This window comes from Tamandua tetradactyla, chromosome 8 (genome assembly GCF_023851605.1).
Source record: "Tamandua tetradactyla isolate mTamTet1 chromosome 8, mTamTet1.pri, whole genome shotgun sequence".
In the NCBI taxonomy this organism is placed as follows: Eukaryota; Metazoa; Chordata; class Mammalia; order Pilosa; family Myrmecophagidae; genus Tamandua; species Tamandua tetradactyla.
In genome coordinates, this window is record NC_135334.1 from 8709249 (window position 1) to 8729990 (window position 20742).

At 36.2% G+C, this 20742-nt stretch overlaps 1 long non-coding RNA gene across 1 annotated transcript in view; it reads left to right on the forward strand.

The window, feature by feature from the left end:
* The window catches only part of LOC143644037 (uncharacterized), a 69507-nt gene extending 56276 nt beyond the window's left edge, over positions 1-13231 (forward strand). Inside the window, exons 5-6 of the long non-coding RNA XR_013156470.1 lie at positions 12493-12527; positions 13076-13231. This is a non-coding gene — a long non-coding RNA (uncharacterized LOC143644037). The remainder of the gene's footprint in view (positions 1-12492; positions 12528-13075) is intronic.
* The last annotated feature ends 7511 nt before the right edge of the window (positions 13232-20742 follow it).

Genomic DNA, 20742 nt, shown 5'->3' on the forward strand with positions numbered 1-20742 from the left:
GCTTAAAAATAGAAAATAAGCAATATAAACATACAATAAATACTAAATCTTGGAATGTGAAAATATCATTAAGCAACACATTTTATCTTAGGCATATGAACCCAGCAGATACTGAGCTTTTTTTAAGTGGTGTTTTTTTGGAACATTCTATTTAAAAAAAAAAAAATTTATTGAGAAATCTTCACACACAGACAGTCCATACATGGCATACAATCAATGACTCACAATATCATCATGGTATTGTGATATTCTTCATCATGATCATTTTTAGAACATTTGCATCACTCCAGAAAAAGAAATAAAAAGGAAAAAATGCATGCATCCCATCTCCTTACCCCTCCCTCTCAATGACCACCAATATTTCAATCTATCCCTTTACCTTCCCCCTTTATCCTCCCCTATTATTTTTTATTTTTATCTTATTTTTTTACTCATCTGTCCATATCCTGGATAAAAGAAGCCTCAGACACAAGGTTTTCACAATCACACAGTCACATTGTAAGTGTTATATCATTATATAATCTTCAAGAATCAAGGCTATAGGAACACAGCCAAATGTTTTCAGGTATTTACCTCAAAGCACTCCAAAGTGCCATAAACTGAAAAGGGATATCCATATAATGCATAAGGATAACCTCTCAAAGCTGTTTAAAATCTCTCAGCCCCTGAAATTTTATTTTGTCTCATTTCTTTCTTCCCCTTTTTGGTCAAGACACTTTCTCAATTCCATGATCCTTAAGTTTTGTCCCAATTTGCCAGGTAGATTTACACCCTTGGGAGTCATGACCAAAGTAGGGGGAAGATCAGTGAGTTCACATGCCAAGTTGGCTTAGAGAGAGAGAGGCCACCTCTGAGCAACAAAAGAGGTTGTCTGGGGATGACTCTTAAACAGAACTGTAAATAGGCTTGGCTTCTTCTTTACAGGAATAGGTTTCCTAGAGGCAAACCCCAGGATTGAGGGCTCAGCCTATTGGTTTGGTTGTCCTCTCTGCTCTCAAGAATGTCAGGAATTCTCCAAACAGGAAAGTTGAATATTTCCTCCTTACTCCCCAGTCCCCGAAGGGGACTTTGCAAATGCATTTTTATTCACAGCCCTAATTGCTCTGGGATATGTTGTGGCATCACACTAACCTGTACAAACCAACAAGGTCTCATGCCCCATTCAAGATTCCATGTATTATGGTGTTCAATTAAACTGACTATGCAAGTTAAATTATGTTATTCCTACCCAATATATAAATTTTGCACCAAACAAACATCTCTTCCTTTGGTCTCACACAGAAGTTGAAGTTTTAAAATATGGACCATGTTATCCTTTATCTTATATTCTGATTTACTTTAGTCCTATCCAGATCAACCTCATTCATATCTGTATTTGAAGTCTGATAACTTTTTAAACTTTTTAATCATTTTCTGTATGGGGAACTGCTGACTTTCATACCTTCAAAGCTCTAATTCTGAGTCTCAGGTGTTACATAAATACCTGAAGTTTCTGGGAACAGCCAGGTTATATACAACAGCATCTCAGAATTTAGAAATAACAGTTATAACTCCTGAATGTATGTGATTGATGTAAGAGCTTACAATCTAGAACTCTTTACAAAAGGCCCCAACCTGATAATCTATGCTCTCAACTCAGAGAATTGAATCTCTGAATCAATAAATTATAGTTAATCCATATAACTGAGCCATGATAATATTTGTCCTTTTGTTTCTGCCATTTCCTTCAACATACTCTCCTTAAGATTCATTCACCTAGTTGCACGCCTCACAACTTTGTTCCTTCTTGTGGCTGCTCAGTAGTCCATTATAGATATACACCCCAGTTCCCCTGTCCTTCGCTCAGTCATTGTATCCTTAGGCCACCTCCTTCCATTGTGAATCTCAAACATTGCCACCATAAACATCAGTGTTCAAATGTCCATTCATGTCCCCACATTCAGTTCCTGCAGGTATATACGGAGCAATAGTGTCACAGGATCATATGGTAACCCTACCCCTAGCCTCCTGTGGAACCACAACACTGCCTTCCAGTGGGGGCTTCCCTACAAAGAGTGAACAGTTACATTTCTTCTTCCGCATTTTCTCTATCACTTGTTTCTCTCTGTTCACTTATAGTTTTATTTGCACATCATGTAATCCAACCTAAGTAAATAGATATGCCTTCACCACCGTAATCTATATGAAGACATTTCCTTTTCCTCCACAAAGAATCCTTACCCCTCCCCCATATCCCCTTCTAGTTGATATTTAATTTTGATGTAATGTCTTTGTTATATTCAGTGGAAGCATATTACAATATTACTGTTGACTGTAGACCCTAGCTTGCACTGGTTGTACTTTTTCCTGCATACCATCCATTTTCAACACCTTGCACTGTTGACATTCATTTGTTCCCCCTCATGCAAAACTTTTTTATATTTGTACATTTAATCACCATCATTGTCCACTCTAGGCATTCCTAAGTTATAGCATCTCAGTCTTTATCCTTTATCTTCCCTTCTGGTTTCATATGTGCACCCAGCCCTTCTCCCTCTATCATACTCATATTCAGTATATTTATATTATTGTGCTACCATCAGATAGTATTGTGCTATCCATCTCCAAATTTTTATGAATAGTCTTATTGCACAAACTCTATTCTTTCAGCACCAAATGCTTAATCTCTACCCTATTTCCATCTCCTGATTACCTATGTTCTTAATTTTAATCTCAAAGTTCCTTTATTAATGTTAGTTCATATTAGTGACACCATACAGTATTTGTCCTTTTGTTTCTGGCTAACTTCTCTAAGTATAATGTCATCAAAATTTATCCACATTATTACATGCTTCATAACTTTATTCTTTCTTATAGCTGCATAATATGTATATACTACAGTTTGCTTAGCCACTTGTCCTTGGATGGACACTTGGGTTGTTTCCATCTCTCGGCAGTCATAAAAAATGCTGCTGTAAACATCAGTGTGCAAATGTCTATTTGTGTTTTTGCTTTCAGTTCCTCTGAATATAAACTTAGTAATAGGATTGTTGGATCATATGGCAATTCTATACTTAGCTTCCTAAGGAACCACTAAACTACCTTCCAGAGTGGTTGTACCATTTTACATTCCCACTAACAGTAGATAAGTGTCTCTATCTCCACATCCATTCCAGGATTTGATGTTTTCTGTTTTGTTTGTTTGTTTGTTTGTTTGGATAATGGCCATTCTAGTAGGTGTGAAATGATATCTCATTGTGGTTTTGATTTGCACTTCCCTAATAGCCAGTAAAGTTGGGCATCTGTTCCGGTGCCTTTTAGCCATTTGTATTTCCTCTTCTGAGAAGTGTCTGTTCATGTGCTTTGCACATTTTTTAACTGGGTTGTTTGTCTTTCTGTTTTTGAGTTGAAGAATCTTTTTATATTTTCTGAATTCTAAACCCTTATCTGATATGTAGTTTCCAAATATTGCCTCCCATTGTGTAGACTGTCTTTTTTACTTTCCTGACAAAGTTCCTTGATTCACAAAAGTGTTTAATTTTGAGGTGATCCCATTTATCTATTTATTTTTTCAATGCTTATGCTTTGGGTGTAAGGTATAGGAAACCACCTCCTATTACAAGATTTATAAGATATTTCCCTATATTTTCTTCTCAGAGATTTATGATTTAGCTCTAACGTTTAGGTCTTTGACCCATTTTGAGTTAAGTTTTGTATAGGGTGTGAGATATGGGTCCTCTTTAATTCTTTTGCATATGAATATCCAGTTCCCCAAACACCGTTTATTGAAGAGGCTGCTCTGTTCCAAGGGGGTTGGATTGACTGCCTTATCAAAGATCAATTATTCAGAGATGAGAGGATCTATTTCTGAACACTCAATTCAGTTCCATTGGTCAGTATATCTATCATTATGCTAGTACCGTGCTGTTTGACAACTGTGCCTTCATAATATGCTTAAAGTCAGGTAGTGTGAGACCACCCACTTCATTTTTCTTTCTCAAGATATTTTTAGCTATTAAGACACCCTGCTTTTCCAAATACATTTGGTTATCGATTTTTCTATCTAAGTTGTTAGGATTTTTTTTTTCTTTTTTTTTTTCTCTATCTGCCTGCTTACTTTCTAGTTATTGATTTCTGCCCTTATCTTTGTTATTTCTTTCCTTATACTTTCTTGGGCTTTAATTTGGTCTTCTTTTACCAGATTCTTGAGATTGAAACTGAGCTCACTGATCACTGACTTTTCAACATTTCTTCCTTTCTAAAATATGCATTTAGAGGTATAGATTTCCCTCTGGATCTTGCTTTAGTTGCATCCCATGAATTCTGACTTATCATGTTTTCATAATCATTTATTAAAAATATCTTCTCATTTCCATTATAATTTTGTCTTTGACTTACAGGTTATTTTGAGGCATGTTGCTTAATTAACAAATATTTAGGAATCTGGTTATCTTTTTTTTTTATTTCTAGTTTTTTCTATTTTTAATTCCACAGAGTCAGAGAACATACACAATATGATTTCAACCTTTTAAAATTTTTTGATACTTGCTTTGTAGTCTGGCATATGATGTATTTTGATAAATGTCTGGCATATGGTGTATTTTGATAAATGTCTCAAGTGCACTTAAAAATAACGTTTTTTTTTTTTTTTAAGTGGCGCAGTGACAGAGTTCTCACCTGCCATGCCGGAGACCTGGGTTTGTTTCCTGGTGCCTGCCCATGCAAAAATAAATAAATAAATAAATAAATAATGTGTTTTCTGCAGTCATTGGATATAGAGTCTACATAACTCAATTAGATCAAATTGATTAACCATGCTATTAAATGTTCTAAATCCATACTGATTTCATTTGGGGATCTGTTCTGTCAGTTATTGAGACAGTTGTGTTAAATATCTTAGGGTTATTGTAGGCTTATCTATTTCTCCTTTTACTTAGCATATTTGAAGCTATGTTACTGGGTGCATATAAACTCAGAACTGTTGTATCTTCTTGTTGAATTGACTTTTATTATTGTAAAATGTATTTATTCTAATAATACTTCTTGATTTAAAGTCTACTTTGCCTGAAATGTAGCCACACAAGCTTTCTTTAGGTTAGTGTTTTCATGATGTGTATGTATCATCTTTTTATTTCAACTTTTTTTTGTGTCCTTATAAGTTGTTAGGATTTTATTTGTGATTGCATTGAATCTATAAATCAATTTGGGTCTAATTGACATCTTAATTTTATTTAGTGTTCTAATCTATGAATATGGAATGCCCTTCCATTTATTCAGGACTTCCATGATTTCTTTTAGCAATTTCTTGTAGTTTCTGTGTATAGGTCTTTTGTATCCCTACTTAAATTTATTCCTAAATATTTTATTCTTTTGATTGCTATTACAAATGGAATTTTTTTTTCTTCATTTTCTCCTCAGATTTCTCATCACTAGTGTATAGAAACACCACTGACTTTTAGGTGTTGGTCTTGTACTCTGACATTTTGATATACACATTTATTAGCTCTAGTAGCTTTGCTATAGAGTTTTCAGGAATTTTGACATATAGTATCATGTCATCTGCAAATGTGAGAGCTTTACTTCTTCCTGGCTAGAACCTCCAGCACAATATTGAGTAACAAGCAGTGACAGTGGGCACCCTTGTCTTGTTCCTGATCTTAGAGGGAAAGCTCTCAGTCTTTCTCCATTGAGAATGATGCTAGCTGTGAGTTTTCAATATATTCCTTTTGTCATTTTGAGGAAGTTCCCTTCTAGTCCTATCTTTTGAAGTGTTTTCATAAAGAAAGGATATTGAATTTTGTCAAATACCTTTTCTGTATCAATTGAGATGATCATGTGTTTTTTTCACTTTGACTTATTGATATGGTGTTTTACATTAATTGATTTACTTTTGTTTAACCAGCCTTGCATACCTGAAATAAATCTCACTTGGTCATGGTGTATAATTCTTTTAACCTGCAACTGGATTCAATTTGTGAGAATTTTATTGAAGACTTTTGCATTTATATTCTTTATAGAGATTGGTTTTTAATTTTCTTTTCTTTTAGTATCTTTGTTTGGCTTTGGTTTTAGGGTGATATTGGCTTCTTTGAATGAGTTAGGTAGCTTTCCATGCTCTTCATTTTTTTTTGAGTTTGAGCAGGATTAGTACTAATTTTTTCTTGAATACTTGGTAGAATTAACATGTGAAGCCATCTGGTCTTGGACTTTACTTTTTTGGGAGTGTCTTGATGACTGATTCAATCTCTTTACCTGTGATTGGTTTGTTGAGGTCATCTATTTTTTCTCAAGTGAATGACGGTCATTTATGCCTTTCTAGGAAGTTGGCCATTTCATCTACATTGTCTAGCTTATTAGAATATGGTTGTTCGTGGTTTCCTCTCATTACTTCCTTTATTTCTGCAGTATTTATATCTTTTCTTCCATTTTTTTATTTTGTTTATTTGCATCCTCTCTCTTTTTTGTTAAGGGTCCATTGATTTTATTGATTTTCTCAAAGAACCAACTTCTGATTTTGTTTTTTTTCTCAATTGTTTTCATATTTTCAATTTCATTTATTTCTGCTCTAATCTGCATTATTTATTTTCTTTTGTTTCTAAGGGGTTAGTTTGATATTCTTTTTCTAGTCTTCCAAGTGAACAGTTAATTCCTCAATTTTTGCTCTTTCTTCTTTGTTGACATGAGCATTTAAAGAAATTAATTTCCCTCCCAGCACTGCCTTTGCTTTTGCTGTATCCCATAAATTTTGATATATTGTGGTTTCATTTTCATTTGCCTTGAGATATTTATTGGTTTTCCTTATAATCTTCATTGGCCTATTGGTTATTTAAGACTGTGCTGTTTAACCTCCATCTATTTGTGAATTTTCTGACCCTCTGCTGCCTGTTATTGATTTCTAACTTCATTCCATTATGATCTAAAAAAGTGTTTTGTATGATTTCAATCTTTTAAAATTTATTGATAATTGCTTTGTGACCCAGCATATGGTCTCTTCTTGAGAGTGATCCATCTACACTTCAGAAAAATGCAGGTGAGTATAACATTCTGTAAATGTCTGTTAAGTCTAGTTCATTTATTGTACTATTCAAAATCTCTGTTTCCTTATTGATCCTCTGTCTAGATATTCTATCCATTGATGAGAACATGGAATTCAAGTCTCCAACTATTATGATAGGTGTCTACTTCTCTCTTCAGTGTTGTCAGTGTTTTCCTCATGTATTTTGGAGCATTCTGGCTTGGTACATAAATATTTATGATTGTTATGTCTTCATGTTGAATTGTTCTTTTTATTAAAACATAGTGTCCTACTTTGTCTCTTTTCATTGTTTTACATTTGTAGTCTAATTTGTCAGATATTAGTATAGATACTCCTGCTCTTTTCTGGTTGTTGTTTACATGAAATATCTTTTCCCAACCTTTCACTAAGGTGGGTCTCCTGTAGACAGCATACGGTTGAGTCCTATTTTTAAATCCATTCTATCAGTTTATGTCTTTTTGTTGAGGAGTTTAAACCATTAACATTTAATGTTATTACTCTAAAGGCAGTATTTTCTTCTACTATTTTGTCTTTTGGATTTTATATATCATATCTATTTTTTTTCTCTTTTTACCTTTGCTGATAGTCTTTATTTATACCCTCTTCTCCAGAACTGTCCTGTCTTTTCCTATCTCCCTTTCATGCTCCCTTTAATATTTCTTGTAGATTTGGTCTACAAGAAATTCTCTCAGTGACTGTTTTTCTGAAAATTCTCTCAGTGACTTTTTTTCTGAATATATGTTACTCTCTCCCTCACTTTTGGAGGATAACTTTGCTGGGTGTAGAATTCCTGGTTGGCAGTTTTTCTCTTTCATAATCTTAAGTATATCATACCACTGCCTTCTTGCCTCCATGATTTCTGTTGAAAAATTCACACATAGTCTTACTGAGCTTCCCTTGCATATAGGATTGCTTTTCTCTTGTTGCTTTAAAAATTCTGTCTTTGATACTTGACAATCTGATTATTAAGTGTCTTGGAGTATATCTATTTGACTCTATTCTGTTTGGGTACACTGTACTTCTTGGATTTGTAATTTTATGTCTCTCATAAGTGGTCAAAATTTTCAATGATTCTTTCCTCCATTAGTCTTTCTTCTCCTGTTCCCTTCTTTTCTCCTTCTGGGACACCCACAACACATAAATTTCATTCACTTCATGTTGTCCCTCCCTGAGACCCTCTTCATATTTTTCCATTCTTTTCCCTATATTTTCCTTTGTGTGTCAGATTTCAGATATTCATCTTCTAGTTCACTGATCATCTCTTCTGCCTCTTCAAATCTGTTGTTGTAGGTTTCCATTGTTTTCTTTTTTAATCTCTTCTGTTGTGCCTTTCATTTCAATAAATTCTGTGATTTGGTTTTTCAAGCTTTCTAGTTCTTCATTATGTTTGCCCAATGTCTTCTTTATATCCTCCCTCAACTCATTGATTTGATTTTTGATGAGATTTTGCATATCTGTCTGCACATCCTGAGTTAATTGTCTCAACTCCTGTATCTCATTTGAATTGTTGTTTTGTTCCTTTGACTGGGCCATATCTCTGATTTTTCACTTTTGACTCATTGCTTTCTGCTGGAATCTAGACATTTGTTTTCCTTAATTAGTTTATTATGGAGGTTGTTTTCACTGTTTAACCTAGGATTTTCTTGCTGGATATCTTTGTTCCCTATCTGTTTTTGACATTAAGTTCAACTTATTCTAGTCCTCTAACATAGGTTCTGTTGAACTGATCAGAATTTTTCAGTTCTTGTTTTTCTGTTTCTTGCTTTGCCTATATGGAGCCTTTTTTTTTTTTGAGATGGATCTCCTCAGATATTATTTACCCAGTCAGATTTTCCCAGATCAGACAGGCCCACAGCTCAGGAAGGAAGAATATCCAGCATTAGTTTTCTCTGAGGGTGAAACCCAGCAGGTTGCCAGACTTTCCTATGAAGCCTCTAGATCCTGTGCTTTTCCTATCCTGTCTAGTATGTGGCACTTGTCTGCCCATGGCTTCCCACCAGTGTAAAGTGATGTGGTGCTTTTAACTTCAGCAGACTCTCCCTGCTGGGAGTGTGGTTCAGACAGAGAGTGTAGAAGCATGTGGTCTTTGATTGCTTCTGTTTTCCAGCCCCTGGGGCCTCAGTTCCCTGAAGGAGTGGCTCCACTTGAGCTGGGCCCTGTCTACTTTTCTTGTAGAAGATACACTCGTTAGGGAATTAAACCATTTCACCTTACTAGTTATTTGTCTCACAGACATGCCTTAGTTCTGCCCTTGCCGGGGCCAGTGCTATAGCCTGAGAGTGCTTGCAGTTCCATCTAATGAGCTGTTAAGAGGTAAAAAAATAAAAGCAAAATGCATTTTTCTGAGCTGGACACTGCTCCCTGGGTCTGCTAATCAAGTGCTTGAGTTGGCACCTGGCTCTATGTATCCCCAGGTTTTATGTGCCCCCTTTTCTTGGTATCCAGCCTTTTTCCAGGATTTTGTGCTGACCAACTCAAAAAGCTTGTTTGTTTTTTCCCCATCAGCCCTGTCCCTTCTCTGCTGGGGCAAAAACTTCTGTTTCTTTCAGTGCTTGTTCCAGGCTTATCTGTGCTTGAGGCCTGTTTTCAGTAGTCAGAGTTTGTTAAGTAATTCTGCAATTCAAGTTTGGTTGTGCTAAGCCCTTGCTGCCAGTAAAGTCTATTTCTTTTCCCCTCAGGGTACCAGCCTTGTGTGCCCATAGGGGAGGGGCATCAGACTCTGTGGCTTTTAAGACTTACAGTTCTGTGTGGGATCTCAGCCATTCCACCCTGTCCAGACCGGTGTATGGTGTGTGTCTGGTCACTGATGTCCCCCCAGCAACAATTCCATACAATTCCTGACTATTTACTAACTTCTCTGAAGGACAAACTAAATCTCTCACCTCACTATGCTGCCCGCTTGCCCGGCTTAGATGTTAAGCTTTGTATGGCTTTTAAGAAAGCGTAATATGTGCTTACATATCCAATTTTACCTTAATAAATATTTTGAAAACTAATTAAAAAGGACAGCACAGACACCCATCTCTCCTAATAATGAGAGCAAGGTAATAACACATTAATAAAAAGTTTAATTATTTGAACAGAGATAGAAGATGAAGTTTAATTCCAAGGTCTGCCACAAACCAAGTTAATCTGGCAAGATAAGTTAATGAATTGATATCTTCCAATGTGCTAATATCTTCTACTATATAACACACTGGAGTATAACATATTTGAGTATACTACTTTTGTTATAATTAAAAAAAATAAAGTTGATAACATAAATAGAAGTTTGATCAAATACTCAAAAAAAAAAACACTTAAAAGCAAATTTCAGTTTGAAAACTGAACTGTTAAACTACTGTCATGCTTTCTTGGGCACATACATTTTCAGCACAGTGATCTGTACCAAGTAGACCTAATAAAGGGCACTGACTTGTAAGTGATCATTTAAGAAGTGCAAGGACCTGGAGGTTACATGCAGTTGGTCGTGGAAGGGGTTTCTGAACATTTCTTTCCCAACATCTCTCCCTGCCTTTGAGTATTGGAATTCAGCAGAACCATGCCTGTTCAAGATATTTGCATACACAGACTTAAATAAAATTCTAGAAATCTCCAGGGGGAAAACAATATGGAACACTATTCTTTCCCTCTCCCTCCATAAAAATACATCTGATAAATGAAAACAAGTCTGAATAAAAAAGAGATGTGATTGTTCTAAGAGTGTCAGTATATAAAATGTACCTTAAGAAAAAAGAGAATCTGTCTAGAGCCTGGACTTCTTACTAGCCCAAATAGATGGAGAATTTGTTATTCTAAGGGACAGAGAACAGAATGGACTCAGTACTAGAAGCTGTTCTAGTCCCACTTTCCTGACTTTGTGGTAAAACACCGTAGATGTTACCAAAAAGCCTAAGACTGGGGCAAAGACCTTTTTCTGGAGAACTTCCATTGACTGGATATTTCACTTTGAGAAACAGAAAGAAGTTAAGATGGAGCTAGAAGAGGGGATGGAGAGCAAAGTTTCAGGTCAGCAGCTCTGCAAGGATCACGTATCTGTGGGACTATTGGCGTTTTCAATGCAGATATACCTCTGACAGGCTCTTGAGCACCCTCCCCTGCAGCTGCTAGTAAGATACATCTGTCTTGGCCCCCTGGAAATCAGTAATGGTTGAGTGATGAAAATCACATGTGCAATGCCCCATGTGGTATCTTTGGGGGTTCTAAGATACATTTAGAGAGAGGGACAAGCCTGAGGTTACTGCTCATTAAGCGGATGGAGACTCAAATTCATTTTGATTTGGGTATAAAAGGACATGCAATATTTTATATTCAAAGCTATTCAGACATATGTAGGTCTAAATTTTTAAAGTAAAATCCATATTTTATCTGTTAACTTCAAAAGTTTCTTGGAAAGCTTAATTAAATAACAATTCATCTGTGCATTCTGCTCATTCTTCTAAAATCTGCTAATGCTATGGTCTTAATTAGAAAAAAAAAAAACCCACCAAACAACTAATGCAGCTTTTAGTTTTTATTCTGTTAGATCAAGAATTAAAAGCACTCACCACCTCTGTCAACATCACAAAGACTTGTTCAATTACAGGTTGATTTTATTCGGTTATACATCAGTCAGGTTAGAAAATCCTTGTACCTATTCCACATTTACTCTATTTTTTTCTTCATGATTAAAATGTGAAGGTTGATTTTCATGCTGCTTGATCTGTGTTGATAATCAGCTAAATTCTTAACCTGTAGAGGTTGGAGTATCCAGGTGACCCTTAGATTCAGCAGGAGACTTAAGCTATCTTTCCTCCCTTTGTCTAAATCTGAGTTTTATTTCTGGTAGTCTATTTCCTCAGTTGTTTTTTTTTTTTTTTTTTTTTGGTATGCTGTGTGGTGGTAGTCACATTTCATTCTTTTTCCATGTGACTATCCTGTTATTGCAGCACCATTTGTTGAAATTTGGGAGGGGAAGTGCATGGGCTGGGAATTGAACCCTGGTCTCCTGCATGGCAGGCAGAATTCTACCACTGCCTCATTGTCTTTTAAAAAGCTTGGGTCAGGGCCAATATTTGCCACTCTGAAACTGAGCTGTCATAAGCATCTATAAGGGTATTAGTTGAAGTCCTAGCAGGACTGAATTGTGGATTCATCAATAAGGAGTCTAGCCTCTTGACTCCATCCTTATTAAAAGAACTTGTGTGCTTTTCTCTCAGCAAGGGAATGCCATTGACTCAGACCCACAGAGATCTAGAGCTGTACAGACTCTTGAGAGATCATACGAAAGCATCTCCAAGTGCGTAAATTCTAAACAGAGCCTCTGCACTGTAATTTAAACTGAATCCCACATTTCCAGGTTTCAAACTGCAAAGCTGTTTCCTGTCTGTTTGGAAAAAGAACAGATCTGAAGATGCAATACAAATGAAATGCAGATTTGTGATATAAACTTGGATTATGTTGTGTTCTCTTTTTGCTCTGACTCCTGCATGGAAAAGAAGAAATAACGATATCACTCCTTGGTTTAATCAAGGTGAGTTTCTTGGCTGATGGTGAGAATTCAGGTAGAATTTGATGGAAAAGAATAGAACTGATAGATGGGTTTGTGAGCATAGGATGAGATGAGAGGGCACACAATTTTAAGTTGAAGAAAGGAGATCAAGAATATAAATTTACCTGGATAAGTACGGGATAATGTAATCATCTAGTTGTGAGTTATTTATTTTATTGTTTTGTTTGTAGAAATAAGGTTCTTGGAAATTTCGTGGGGATCCACAGACTCAATCCCAATCTGAAATAGAAATTGAATTTCAATTTAAGAGAATAATAGAAAGTGAAGTAACAATTGTTGTAAGTCTAATACATGCTATGCACATGTGTTATCACACTAAAATTTGACAATAACCCTATGAGATAGAATTTGTTATACCATTTTACCAAAGAGAATAGTTAGATAATACAATGGATTCAGCCCTGTGGGAATTTAAAATGCATTACCCAGACAGTTTCTTCTTGTTTCATCATAATTAGAGAAGAACAACTAACAAGTATTTCCTATCTATTGTACCCAACCCTGTCTAGGGGAATCCTGAAGTAACTATCACCAAAAGCAGCCTCCTTCTTTTCCATCTCTGTAAGAGCATGAAGGTACAGAAATTTCACTTGATTTTGCATTTGAAAACACCTCTCTCCTTTGAGGAACAAGTAATGATTTTAAAAGCCTGTTTAATTCTAATTAATTTAATGACAAAATAAATTAATGTCTATGAGAGGAAAGTTGTTAATTACACTCCCAATAATAGGGATGTTCCTTCCAAGCTCAGATTCTGTAAAAAGCCAGCCCTGATCTTTTTTTTCTTTCTAAACTCCATTTGCACACACTGACACTTTGCTGAGGAGTTCTTTATTTGGGTTGGTTAAAATAGACCCTATGAGTTAGCACTCTTGCTATCAAGTTTCTATTTTTTCTCCATTTCTTCATCTGCCCTCTCTCATTTTATTTATTCACTCATTTCTTAATCGAGTCCATGTTACAAGTTTACATTTCAAGTATATGCCTGGTACCTGCCCCTGTACTAGGCATTGAGAACACAAAGATGAATAAAACCTCTACCCAAGTTAAAAGTTTCAAGTGATAAATGAACACTCAAGCAGGTAATTACACTTCAAAGTGGAAAATGCAGAGGTAGGCACTTACATCCTGTGGAACTTGAAACTGTGTGTGGGTGGGGAGTAAGAGAAGAGAAGTCCCAATACTTTTACCTTAATGATGGAGAAGCATGATGAAGTATTGGACAAATTTATGGCCAGAGGGCAGTTGGGAAAGAGGACAATAATTCCAGGCAAAGGGAAAGCAAAAATTAAGGCAAGAAACCACACAATGTGTTCCAGAACTACAGGCAGTTCAGAGTGTATTTGTGAACAGCAAGAGATGAGTCTGGAGAGGGATGCATGGACAGTCAGTCATTACCAGCAGTAGTAGATGCTTTTCCATGCCTTTCCAGCAACCATTCCAATTATCTTGCAGATATCCTCCCTCCAAGTGTCCAGAGAAAAACAGTGTAGCCTCCCTCCTATGCAGGTGGTACAACCCCTTTAGGCCGGGCTAGTTAGGAAATGGGCAGGAGACACCACACTGTCCGGTGAATGTGAGAGGACTGTAACCTGGTTTGCACAGGACAGTTCTGATGTGTGCTCCTTGTTCTGTGCTAGGTATTAATACTTCTGTCTTACGTTCTAAAGAGTGGCTCAGTTTGGAAGATGAATTGCTTATTTACCCTAGCTCTGACTCTTCTGAAAAATAGTTTCCTTGTCTTAAAATATGTTCAAGAAGCAAGAATCCGTCTTTTTCTCTGGACAGCAATGTGTAACATGTGTTGCCTGGATTTGCTGCTGCCTTATTGTGAATGACATGCTGAGGATGATGATGGGTTGAAGACAGAAGGATCTGAGACCTTGGAAATATCAGAGAGCCACTTAATAAACCAATTCTGGTATTGCCCTCTGTTCTAGTTTGCTAGCTGCCAGAATGCAATATACCAGAAACGGAATGGCTCTTAACAAGGGGAATTTAATAAGTTGCTAGTTTACAGTTCTAAGGCCGAGAAAATGCCCCAACTAAAACAAGTCTATAGAAATGTCCAATTCAAGGCATCCCGGGAAAGATACCTTGGTTCAAGAAGGCTGACGACGTTCAACGTTTCTCTCTCAGCTGGAAGGGCACATGGCGAACATGGCAGCATCTGCTGGCTTTCTCGTGCCTCTACCAAAAAGGGACTCTCTCCAAAATGTTTCCTCTTTTAAAGGATTCCAGCAAGCAACTCCACCTTCAGTGGGTGGAGACACACCTCCATGGAAATCATCTAATCAAAAGTTAGCACCCACAATTGGGTGGGTCACATCTTCATGGAATCAAAATGCTCCCACCCAGCAATATTGAATGAGGATCAAAGGTCATGGTTTTTCTGGGGTCCACCACAGATTCAGACCAGCACACCCTCTGTTCAGCTTTCTTGTTATAAGAGATAATAAATTCCTTGTTATATGCATTAGTTGAGATGGGATTTACTGCCCTGCAAATGAACATGTTAACTGGTTTTCGGGATTTGAAATTCTCAATTTAAGAAATCACTAGAATGCAGACACACGTATACACACACACACACACACACACCAAGAGGTAGCTAAATAATTTCACCCACACTTTTACTTTGTCTCAATTAGTAAACTTAAAACCCAAGGTGATGAGGAGACTTACCTGAGGTCACAACGCTTATTAGTGTACACTGAAAAGCACCTCCTTACCCGCATCTACAAGTTAGTTTCAACTGTGCTGAGTGTTATGATCTGAGTAAGGATATTGCAAAGAGACTTTTTCCCACAAACAGCCTTCATAGCACTTTTGGATTCACTCCTTAAAAGAATAAACACAAGTAAAGATCCTACTCTGTGTCATATTGTAATCTAAGAGAGGTACAAATATTATTTTACTTAATAATTTTATTTTCGTAATAGCTCTTTGAGACTGACACTCCTCTTATATTCATGCTGATGAAAAATCTGAGGTTTAGAACTGTTTCATTAACTTGACAGGTCACAAAGCTAGTGGTGGGCTGAGAGTAGTTATAGGACTCTGGAAGTAAAGGTCAATAGCAAGAAGGCAGAGTGAAAGGGCTTTTAAATGATGAAGAACTTCTGAATGCAACTTACGTTCTCATAGTAAGCTTGACAGTGATTGGTTATGAATGTTGCGAAGGAAAATTTATCCAAAGAAACTATTACAGTTTTCCACCTTTTGAAATGTATACAACACTCTTGTGTGTTGGGATCACCATCAATGGTAAAATTTTACTTTGAGAAAGAAGCTTAATCTCCAGTGACACCAGAAGATTTCTCATACTTTGTCAACCTGGTTAAAACTAATGGTATAAAAAAAAAAAAAAAAAAAAAAAAAAAAAAACTAATGGTATGATGTGCTGGTCAATATTTTTGTCATCATCTGTAGGAATCTGCCTGAAAATGAAGTCAATCCATGAGAAAACAAAGCCAAGAGATAGAAAGAGGTAGATTTCCAATGACAGTGTTTTTCTTTCTTTCTTTTTTTTTGAATATCTGAATTAAACTGCTCCATTCTACCCTTACAGATTTTAGTTGCATGTGCAATAAATTTCCTTTCTTACTTAACTCTATTTGTATCAGTATAGTTTCTTTCACTTATAATTGAAAGTGACCCGATTAAAGTGTTTACCATTTTGATGACTCAGCTATTATTTTCATAACTTTTGCTTCTTGTGAATGATTCTGTCTACCATTTTGTGTATTCACATTCAGATTATCAGTAGTTGTGATCTGATTGGCTGTCAATTCATGTTCCAGGATTGAGCCACAATTGGACAGAGCTTTCCTCCCAGGTCCCTCAACAAATGTCTGTTGTATGGATCAAGTATTGATTCATACCCAATTAGCCATGACCATTGCCACTGATCGTCCATTAATATCCATGCATAAAAAAACTTATGTCTTGCTTTTCTCTAAGGGTGACCTGTGGAAATTGCAGGTACACAGAACCATAGATCCAGCTTCAGACTTCCAAATAATGCCATGTCCCATACTCTCCATGGCTTGGTAATTAAAAAGTGGGGTAAAATGACTTACAAGTTGGCCTCGTTTGGTACAATAAGAGACTTTCCAAAAAGTTGCATGTAAATTCAATTCTACTTTAAAGATGCTAGAGAGTTTTCTATTGACTTATATCCTACTGAGAATCCTTTCAAAAGTGAATAATTAGTTTCTAAATTTAGTCTTTTTGGAAACCTAGATTTTTAAACACTGGTTTTGCCTAAAGTAAGATCCTCTGCAGAACAGAACACAGTCATCTTTCATTTGTGTTCTTCCTAAGTTTTAAAGTTGGTGAGTGTCCTTTTTCAGACTTATCACCAGCTTATTCCATTTTTCTATATAATGAAGAATTAGGCCCATCTTGCCTGTGAAAGTGATTTTCTCATTTTCAACACCAATAAAATATTTCTACTATACCCTCTTAATAAGTGTCTCTTGATGGGGAAAGTATGTGACAACCCACCCCACCCCAAATTATTTCAAATTATTGTGAACTACAATTTCAAATTCACATATTTTAAAGAAATAGCAATGCATTTACATAGAAACACTTAAGGCATAGATACCGATTTTCAGATGTCTTAGAGACACTTTTGCTCCCAGATTGGGAATTTCTGATATAGTTCATTGGGGAGGGCCTGATCATATTCTCCTGGTTTTCAAGTTCAAGATATGAGTCATATTCTGCAAATAATGCCCAACAGGAATTCAGCCTAGAAGTCCATTTGCAACCTGGTCTCAGTCTTACCTTTTGTCATTCCCTTCATATTTAGTGCCTGAGCTTTACACACATTGGTTTCCATGTTATCTTTCAGAAATCAGATCTTACTTCCTCTGGTAGCCTTTCTGCCTCACCTAAACAGGGCCGATGACTCATGTCTCTGGGTTGCATTGTACATTTACCAAAAAATGAGTTTTGTATATTTAACATTTATTAAGTTTTATAATAGATTAATGTTGTCTGATCAATTGCAAAATAATTTGATCCAGAAGAAAGTTTTACCGTTTAGAATCATATGATTACAGGAAGTTAAATATATAAATATAAAATATATACACATGTATTTGTTAATAGTTTTATAGCAGAAAATCTTGATATAATGAAGAATAAAAGATATTCAAACACAGAACCATTAACGTGGGGAAAATTATTTGGGGAAGGTGACCTCTGGTCTGAAAAGAAATTATTTAAATTTCTGGCTATTAAGGAAAATGTTTGTTTATATATATATGTGTGTATATATATATATATGTATATGTATATATATATATATGTATATATATATTTTTTTTACACAAGCAGGCACCGGGAACCGAACCCAGGTTTCTGGCATGACAGGCGAGAACTTGGCCACTGAGCCACCATGGCCTGCCCTATATAATTTTTTAAGTAGATGATTGTCATATCAAATTCCTACTGCATTTAAATTTCATCAGGTAGATATAAAAGACTTAATTTAAAGTAAAAATTTTTATAATATAAAATGTGTATCATTTGCATCTATTTATGATTGATTATATAAAATATCCTGTCAATTTCAAAATGTGTGAGGGTCTACATCTTTTTTCAAAAGTTTTTAGGGAACACATAGGTGCTAGTCCCTTCATTAGCATGAGTTCTAGAGTACTGTTTCTCAAATTTGAATGTGCCTGAATCATCTGGGGAATCTTGTTGAAGGCAGATTCCAATTCAGTATATCTGGAGGTAGGAGGCAGCTGAAATTCTACAATTCAAATGAACTTTTAGAAGATGGTAAGACTTGTTGTTGCCCTTGTAGTATATTTGGGGTGGCATGATTCTAGAGCAATATTTTTCAAGCTGCAGTTCATTACCCATTATTGGGTAGTAAAACCTGTTCAGTGGCTCTTTTTGTTTTGTTGTGTTTTTGCATGGTCAGGCATGGGGAAACGAACCCTGGTCTCTGGCAAGGTAGGCGAGAACTCTGCCTGCTGAGCCACCATGGCCTGCCTTATTCAGTGGCTCTTGATTAGCCTTATTTTTAAGGCAGTAGAAAAGAATAGAGAAGCAAAAGTGAATGAAAAAGAGAACAAGAAAGAGAAATGAAAAATAACAGAGCTCTTAACAGAGTTAGAGTATTTATTCTTTCAGTGATTTTTGTTTCCATTTTTTGAGTGTTTGTATATAGTACTTGTAAAGTGCATTTATTTCTATGGATTGAGGGCAAAAAGTTTTAATGATATTGTTGTAGAGGAAAAGTCTGTCTTACTCAATTTTTGTTCCCAGTACCTACCACAGTAGAATATAGTAGAGGATAAGCAAAAGTTTGTTGAAGGAACAAATGTCTAAATAATTAAAAAGTGTCACTCATTTAGCAAAACCCACCTGGGTTGGTTTGAAACTATTAGATACCCTGGAAAAGCCATGTTTTCATCCTGATTCAATACTGTAGATTTGACCCTTTTGATTAGACCATCTCCATGGAGTTGTGACGTGCCCAATTGTAGGTGTGACCTTTTGATTAGATGGAGATGTGACTCCACTCATTCCAGGTTGAGTCTTGATTAGTTTACTGGGATCCTTTAAAAGAGGAAACATTGTGGAGAGAGTCACAGTGACTGAAGCAACAGAGCCAACAGAAACTTTACAGCAGAGCTGACGCAGATGCCAATACTTGGAGAACAGAGATACGTATGTTTGGAGATGCTTGGAGCCCAGCAGACATCACCATGAGATGTTAAGCAAGCCAGAACCTGAAGAGAGACAAGGGAAACTAAGAGACAAAAGCCAGCTCCCAAGAAACAAAGTGAGGAACCCCCACAGAATCAGAGGCTGAAAGCAATGGAGTCCAGGCAAGGAACCAGGAGAAGCCAGCCATGGGACTACCCAGCTGATAGAGGTGCTCCTGACCCATCAGCCTTTCTTCAGTGAAGGTAGCCTCTTGTTGGTGCCTTTATTTGGACACTTTCACTTCCTTAGAAATGTAAACTTGTAACTTTTTAAATTCTTCTTTTTAAAAGTCATTCCAGTTTTGGTATATCACATTCTGACAGCTTACAAACTAACGCACCACCTGTAAAATTGATAACCCTAGATTTTAGAACATTTATTTTATCAAATTAAAGTAACAGAGTGGTAGCAAGCTTGTTATGGTTGTTCCATGCTACCTTACTAAAGTAGGAACAATATGCCAAGGAAGTAAAGCACATTTCTTGTCTTTAAGCAGTCAGTATTCAGTCTCACTAGCATATAAAGTAAATGCATATGAAAGGCTGATAAAAGTAAATTGCACAGCACTGATCTTTCAGTGAACTTCAGTGATTGCCTGACTTCTGACCTCCTCTATTGAATGGGAGAATAATCCCAGCTCTGGATTGTTGTGGGTGCCCAGACCTTACAGATAAAAATAGATGCTTTGTTTTTAACATAAGACTTTCTGCTGTAGTTTGTTTTCTGCTAAAGTTACCTATTTGTCATATTTACTTGATTCTTTCTTGTTGGACGTTGTGTACAAAATAGATAATAAACAACTCACCCAGGATAATTCTGCCTGCAGGTGGGAGGTGAAAGTATATGACCTCTGGAGTTGCTTTCCAGAAATACTTTTCCATTTAATTCACTTTTTTAAAAATTTAAAATTACGCTCTTTGCAAAGGCTCCTCAAGGTGTGAACATGAAAAAAAGAAACATGAAGAACTCAAATATTGTTTGAAGAGTTCTATGGCATCATTAAATACAGAGAAAAACAACAACTAAAAGCAGCAGATATCGTATTATTTATGTCCACCCTGGGCAAGCTGACCCCACAGAAGTAGACCGATTCCATGTTTGGATTGGGAATCACAGGAGGCTCCAGAAAATAAAATGTCCAGGTCCTTTGGGAACCTGAATCCAAAAAAAGGTCTGTGCAGAAAATTTAGGCAGAAACAAAGCTTTTTGTTTGTGTTGTTAGATAAAGACCATCAAGAACTGAAGGTCTAGTATTTCTTCTCCTTGACCCATCAAATGATTTTGTGCATTTCATGTAACCTCTCTGAACTTCTGTCTTTTTGACTCTGATGGGAGTGTCAACATTTATCCAATACTCATCTCACAGAAACGTGCAAAATCCAGACAGCATTTTAAATGTATTCTATATGGGGTCTGTAAAATGCACACTTGGGTAGTATAG